This window comes from Myxocyprinus asiaticus, chromosome 37, assembly GCF_019703515.2.
Source record: "Myxocyprinus asiaticus isolate MX2 ecotype Aquarium Trade chromosome 37, UBuf_Myxa_2, whole genome shotgun sequence".
NCBI lineage: Eukaryota > Metazoa > Chordata > Actinopteri > Cypriniformes > Catostomidae > Myxocyprinus > Myxocyprinus asiaticus.
In genome coordinates, this window is record NC_059380.1 from 31,464,330 (window position 1) to 31,472,544 (window position 8,215).

An 8,215-nucleotide genomic window follows, 5' to 3' on the forward strand; every position below is an offset into this window, starting at 1 on the left:
ATTGAGCGTGGATGCCGCGGTGGATGGCGTGAAGCCTCCACACGTGCTATGTCTCCGTGACAACGCACTCAACAAGCTACGTGATAAGATGTGCGGGTTGGTGGTCTCAGACATGGAGGCAGCTGGGATTCATCCTTCGCCACCCGGATTGAGGCGAATCACTACGTGACCACAAGGACTTAAAAGCGCATTGGGAATTGGGCATTCCAAATTGGGTGAAAAAAGGAAAAAAATAAATAAATACATTTTATAGGGGCCTTTAGCCCCTGCAACAGGGGGCTTTTTACCACAAATACTATCCTTTCACTTATTGGACAGTTATTTAAAAAACGTTTGATTTAATGACATTGAACAAAACAGAAAATGACAAATATTTTGTCTTTAAATAAATGTGATAATTTCAGGAATTTTCATAAGCTACATAAATTTGCAACATTTAAAAAATAAATAAAAAATTAGATCAAACTGCCTCAAAATAAAACCTTAGACACCACATGCAAATATCTCATGGATCAGAACATTTTGCAGTGTATAGTGACAAACAGGTGTTAAGGAAAGTGCTGTGGTGGGTTTTGTTACTATTTAGTTGGGAGAGTTTTTTACCCCGTTGTACCCTACTGATATCCAGCAATAATTCAGAACTGCTCATGAGTACCAGAAGGAGTTCTGTTTTAAATAATTTATGTATAATGGGTTATATTTTTAACATTGTGATTGTTAAAACATAAATTTGATCAATGTAAACAGGATCAGTGTTCTATGAAGGTGATTTGTACCATTGTGAGATTAATGCAGCCTTCATGTGCTATCGGAATTACTCTACTTCCCACTTCTGAAGTGGTAATTACGAGTATGTCGTGTTCACATGCTTTGTTGTCTGAATAACGGGAAACATGGACGACGCCAGGTTCATTCATACATATTTCTTGAGGAACTTTTATTTTGACACCATAATACATATCACTCAGTTAACTTGCTGACGATAATGGAATTTTGGCCAAATACAAGCTATTTTCACGGTGTAAAAATGTACAACATGCATAGAATGGTTGCTGATATACATAAATGAATTTGACCAAAACGACAAGCACTAACAATTAGCTGTATTTAGAAAAATGAACAAAACCTGTCATTCACTACAGAAACCGTACTCTCCTCTGCCATGTTGAAAGTTTAGAACTCCTCCCATCTCAGAGATCAAAATTATGTCAGAGATTCCCAGTCATAATTACAACTTGAAGGGTCATTCATGTGCAACTTCCGAGTGGGAAACTCGTATTTACGATAATTCCGATAGCACGTGAAGGCAGCATAACAGTACACAAATAACGGTAGGCAAAACAAAATAAAAAACCTATCAAACCTTATAAATCATCTAAAAGTTATTGATTAAATTGTGTCCTGTCCCATATGACGTCCGTCTTGCACATGAGAGGATTATTGTGTTTTGCAGCTACTGAGAAAGACCCCAATGCCATGTTCAAAGTGCCATGCTGTTATTTTTAAATTCTGCTTTTTTCCTGGTCGTAATACATCATGTGTATTACGGAACGTACAAAGAAGACAGACCGTGATTTCATAGGAGCAAATGAGTCCAAGCCAGTGTATTACGTGTACACAGTGTATCACGTGTCCATCTAGAACATGGGCCTGTTCGGGGGGCTCTGTAGCACATCCCTTTTGAGCTACAGTCACCAAACTTTGTACACATATAGATCTCATCAAGCCGGACAACTCTCGTGCTGACAGTCATAAGCTCTGCCCAAAAGGAAGTTGGCCATTTTGGATTGTTTGAAAAATGCATGCTCTGGAATTTGATCTACTCCTCAGAGGGATTTCATGTTACAGGTACCAAATGTGGGCGACATCATGCCAAGACATTGACAATGCTAAATTGCGAAAGGATTTTTTATATATCGAACGGTGTTGCCATGAAAAATAAGTGGCTAAAATAAATTTTTTACTAGTTTTTTGTTAAAATATTTATCGTATCAGCCAAAAATGTTCATTTCATTGCATCCAATATCTGGAAAATATTTAGCCTACTTTGTAGTATGTGGACAGCATATCTTTTTTCTACCTAATAATTGAGTAATGTTAAAATGTATAAACCTGAAGAAAAATATTTAGATTAAACTGAAATGGCAATCATGTCAAATTTGGTAAATATAGTGTTTTACTTTTTTACATTTATGAACACTTTCTTCTTTCTCTGAAATTTTCCACAGTCCCCCGGACCCCAGTTTGAAAACCCCTGGACAAATGAATCTTCAAGACAGATAGAAAGCATTCACAGATAATAAACTGTGAAAATGGCTAGTAGACATGACATTTGTCAAATACATTAATGTATTAAAAAGACTAAAAATATTTGCTCATGGGATGCGCTATTGCGGCATAATGTTAATACTTGTTGTGGTTAACCCATGTTGTTAGGAATGGCAATCCAGATCATATTATGAAGTTGTATAAAAAGTAGGATGTACAGTATTTTGCCGTGTCTATTAGAGGTTGAGCGATAGTGGATTTTACTGATACCGATAACTAAGTTGGGCAGTACCGGCCGATAACTAATTAATCAACCAATAGTTTTTAAAATTGACACTGAATGAAAAAATAACACTCAAAAGAAAAATAGTGCTGAACTTTATTACAAAAATAAACAGTACTTAGTGAACCATGAAAATGTATTGTACTTTTTTAAATGAAATAAATATATAAATATTAATATATATTAACTAATATTCAAATTTTAAAGTCACCTGATTTTTAAACTGATGTTGTTTCCTTGGTCCACAAGAGGGAGCAATAAATACATAAACCATTAAGCACCGTAATATTATTGCATAGAACATTTTTATCCTGGCTGTTAAAAAAGAGCATTTCATTTTCAACTAATGTGCATAAAATAAATAAAAAAATTTAGTCTGTCCATATTCTCAAATGTTAAGAAAAAATTAAAATGAGGGCGGACGCTTCAATAGACTGTTCACACGGTGTTACACTTGCACTGATTCCTACTACTCCAGACTCATAACATAACAGACTGGAACCGAACGTGAGGATCTTGAGACACACATTTCCAAGTTGAACACCTTTCCTGACAAAGCATTTAAACAACTAATTTCTTAATCTGAGAAACACTTATAAGAGAGCAAGACGCAATGGCCAAAGACCCCACCAACTGTTTGGGGCTCTTGAACACTTTTGCAACCAACCATTTGTTTTTCTATGTAAATGCACGCTAGACGAATGTCTTTGTTCCCCTTTGTTTTTGTTTATTCAGCGTCTCGTGCAGGAGCGCTGTTTTTTACCTTTTCATTGTTGCTGTTTTAAATCCGCATCTGAAGCGTTCCACTCCATGCAGAGTGTAGTCTCATGTGTCAAAACCAACACCACAAGGCATCAGTGATGGTATTTATTTCACCTCTAGAGGCCGCTCTCATACTGTACAATGACAGCGGACCCTTCCCAGCTGCTCCAGCAAGGGAAAAACTATCGAAGTGGATTTTTGCTGATAACCGGTAGTTCCAGAAATCTGTTATCATGCTGATTAATCGGCAAAACCGATATATCGGTCGACCTCTAGTGTCTATTATTATATGTGTTTATAGAACAAAGGGAGATGGCCATAATGAGGTCAGACATGCTTCAGCATATTTACAGTAGAGGATGAATGCTCCTTTTGTTTTATCGGGAAGTCAAGTTATTTTTATTTGTATAAAAATTTGTTTCTGTCGTTTATACTTGGATTTAATTTAAGCACAAACATGACGTTTAGTGCAGAATTCTGAGTTATTAAAGTGGAGTAGGCTACCTGAACTATTCAGCTTTAGAAGTAGGCTATGGCCTTCTCATCAGTGTCACTGCTTGCATGTTGATAGCAGACATTCTGAAGAAGATCCATGAGGTCTTGTCCATGTAAATGCGCTTTAAAGCCGCACACAGCAAAGTTTAAAAAATCTTGTTTTAGTGCAGCGGTTGATTGAAAAAATCTATCACACATCCACTATCATGTGCATATAAAATTATTACATGCTATACCACCCTAAATGAAGCCCTAGAACTGAAACGAATGCAAGTATGATGAATAAAAATAGACCATGACAGAAATTTTAAAACTTAAGAGTGATAAGATTGTTTAGCTCAACCCATATGGCGATTTGTTTGAAGAGCAGAGAACAGCATGGCCTTTCTGTAGAATTATTCCTAGTGATGTGGTCGTGAATAATATGGGAAAACAGTATTAACACAACCATTTTCTCCAAATGTGTAAAATCTTCATTAATACTCAGTTTTCATTGATCGTGTGTGTTGTAATACCTTCTCCTGATTGGTCAACTTCAGGTAGATCGCCAAATCGGTGCGTTCAACCGCACACACCTCAAGAATTCAAGCCGACAGCAGCCAAATGTTTTAGACAGTTTAAAAAAAATATCGAGAGGTTGTGATCTGCTCGTAAACTGCTCGGCTCTGCTCATAATTCCTCACAGGAGATGCCAGGCGCAACCACAAGCATACCAACAATTTCCACGTGATCTCTCCCAACTGGAAAAAAAAAATTGGTCGTGTATAGCGGGAACTCCGTGCCAAAACCTAGCCATCAGACCGACCGACCGACCGACCGTCTAACCAAACGCCTTTGTGCTTGGAGCATCTTACACAGCGGGTGACCCACGTGACGACCTGACGTGAGGTCGGCGTCTTAAAATTAGCTTGTTTTTAACTAGGTAAGGAGCCATGCTGTTGTTTAAAGACTTTAAATGGACATTGCAGGCACTACATATAGATATTTTATACCTAAAACAATACTCAACCATTTTTCCTGCATCCTGCTGTACTTCCCTCAATAAGCATTCAGAGAAAGGTGTTGTGGGCTATTCTAAGTCCTTCTTAGTGGTGAACTGATAGTTATATAAAAAAAAGCTACCACCTGTATATCATGACTTTCTCTGATCATTTTGACAGAAACTTACATACCACATTCCAAGACAGAATGATCTAAAATTCTATTTTCATTTTTCAAAGGCAATGTTTGTGTGTGTGTTTGTTTGTGAGTCTGTTTGTTTGCTTGTGAGTGTGTGTGTTACTTGCAGAGAGCAGATATACTGAACATACTTCATGTTCATGTGTTTTTATTAATTCATGTGTTTTTATTTTACATATTATTTTATTATTTATACAAATTTACATTTTTATATAATTATTTTTTAAATCGTTTTTCTTATTTGTCAAACATGCTTCAGCATATTTACAGTAGAGGATGAATGCTCCTTTTGTTTTATTGGGAAGTCAAGTTATTTTTATTTGTATAGCGCTTTTCACAACACACATTGTTTCAAAGCAGCTTTACAGAAAATCATGTATTAACAAAAAAATGAATCTAATATCTATAAAGTCTTAAGAGTGATCATTGTGTAGTTTGATTAAATATGATTGTAAATTGTGTATAAAAATTAACTAATTAAATAATAATTGTAAACTCCATAAGATGTTGGTTAATGGAGGAAAATAACCTTGGGAGAAACCAGGCTCACTGTGGGGGCCAGTTCCCCTCTGGCTAACTAGCATGAATATAATGCCAATATTAGTTTTTTATGTGCAGTGCAGGTCATGGTTTAAGATTAGTAAACTAAGTAAGTGTTATGGTCCAGTGTTAAAAAAAATAAAAAAATGTATGAACTGTAAGATTAATGACTAATGTCTTTGAAGTCTATCCTGGATTAACTGCAGAAGTTCACATAGATGCATTGTCCTTTGTTAGTTGGCTGATGAAGGCTTTTGTTGGCAATTAAATGATAGTCTATGTATTCCATTTCCAGAGTGTAGTCCATCAATAGACAAAGGCGATGCAGGGAGAGATCAGTGAGGTGCATCGCAGTGGCATATGAAGTATCCGATGTCTTACAGTTGGAGTTGGCATCAGTTCATCCTCTGAAGTCCATTGTAAAAGACTGAAGTGATGTCTGGCTAGCACTGGTTGCATTTAGTCGTCATCACTCCGAAACACATAGCAGTGGAGTCCGACACCAAGCAAGAACGGAGCTGGATCTGGCAGGCTCTGGTAACCTCAGGCTATGAATCCCGAGGTTGAGACAGGGAAACAAATAGATAATATTAGCGTAGATGTCATTCAATTTTATGCAGATTTATAGATCATGATAGATGTTTCTGGTTCCGGCAGACCTAACTAAAGCAGCCTAAATGTGAGTTGATGGATAAATTAGGTGTATGCCTGGCTAAATAGAGGAGTCTTTAGTCTAGAATTAAACTAAGTGAGTGTGTCTGCATCCCGGTTTAGGTTTAGAAGATGTGACAAACAAGAATGAAATAACACAACTCCCGTAAATGTGTAAATATATAGAAGGCTTAAGTTCAATAAAAATATAAAATGACATAAAATTGCAACTATTTTGAACTGTAATATGCGGCTATTTATTTTTTACAATACAATATCTATTTTACTTAATACAAACAGATTAAATTTAAAAAAAAAAAAAAAAAAAACGCCAAACTTGTGTAGAAATAATAATAATAAAGTTATGTGCCACAAATATACCAAAACAAACCCAACCTACTGAAACATGGTTCTGAAGTCCTTTACAGTACCCCTGAACGATCGGACACAGTTCGGGAGGCTTTAACTTACAATTATTATTTATCAATTCATGACTATTTATGAATACACTATGAGAGCGATGTCTTACTGTAGTTAAACAGGAGTTCCTGGAGCAGCAGAATACACCATTAACTAGTGATCTCAGTTTCTCCACAGACTGTCTGAAAACTGGAATAAACACCTGACGTGAACAGACGTGCATGCAGTGCGCAAGGCATCACAAGTAGATCCCAGCAAACACGTTGTAAAAACGTTTTTCCCCCCACGTTGTGAAAAGGTTGTGATAACGTTTTTATCCAATGTACTTAATACGAAAGATGTCGGAGCTTTTTATGTTATAAAAACTTATTTTCACAACGTTGCAAAAAACGTTATGACATTATCATCACGTCCGCAAATCTCCTTGTGATGTTTAGGTATGGCGTCCCTTTGGGCTCAAAAATATGACTTTGCATCATGTACTCGTCTCACTGAACGTCACGTCTGTATGGAAGGCCAAAGTGTTATTTATTTCTGTAGGCGTAACGTGTACAATGTTACACATGAAGACGAATTTAGTGTAAAGACCACATAACGTGTGTACGCGTTATTGCATCTAAACATGCAATTACGTGTCCATGCGAGGTCACGTGGCCACGTTATTGTGTGTAGACGCATATTTACTAGGAATTCAGCTGTCAAAATAAAAGTCACATCCACAAGCATGGAAATCGAACAAAATGACTGTGATTCAAATGGCTAGTCTATAATTAAATGCTTTAAGGGTGTTTTTATTTAATTACACAACATATACTGCATTTATTAATGTAATAGTGCATTTATTCATGTAAAATATCAGTGAATGTATATTTTAATAACTCTTTGGAGAGTCAACTAGCCTTGTTATCCCCTATATGCTATGTGGGGTATTTTTCTGGGCCAATTTAGGCAATTAAATAATAAATATGAGGGAAAAAAACAAATATACAACAAAAAAAATCTGTCAAATAAAGAGCTGCACAACAGAGCATCACAGATGTGAGGTATTGCTTAATATAATACACATATTATTTTATTATTACAGTAATAATACATACCTATACAGTAGTGATACATTTCTGTGATATTTTTGTCTATTTAAATGGAACTCTTATTTTGTCGATTTACCCAACAATGCCGCTTCATGATCTCATGATTCACAGCGGAGGAGCGCAGATCGCTGGTGGCTCTGAGTGAATTTAAACTGCAAAAGGCAGCTATTTAATCAACTAACTGCATGTGCACATATATTTATTTCATTAAATTGCAGCCTTTGCTGTTTAATAACACTAGGACATATTGTGGATTTAATTTGTGCACTGTAAGATTATGCAATGACATTCGTACGTCAGATGGTATCGGGTTTTGGTATCTGATCATTTTTATGAGTACAAGTATGTGAGCCCAGTATCGAAACTGATTCTGATACCATTATCGATACCACTATCAGTATCTGTTTTACTACAGTAATCGTAGTTTAACTATAGTATTGGTAGTGAAACCATAAATACAGGACAATGAAATCTATGGAGATAAAAATCATAATTTTGTTGTTCCTCTCATTTGACTACAAATACC

At 36.1% G+C, this 8,215-nt stretch overlaps 1 long non-coding RNA gene across 1 annotated transcript; it reads right to left on the reverse strand.

Annotated features, from left to right (window-relative positions):
* Positions 1 to 5,266: 5,266 nt before the first annotated feature.
* LOC127428355 (uncharacterized) lies at positions 5,267 to 7,450 on the reverse strand. Its single transcript, XR_007895092.1, has 2 exons — positions 6,708 to 7,450; positions 5,267 to 6,075 (listed from the first exon to the last, which is right to left on the reverse strand). It is a non-coding gene; the product is annotated as an uncharacterized LOC127428355 (long non-coding RNA).
* Between the last annotated feature and the right edge of the window lie 765 nt (positions 7,451 to 8,215).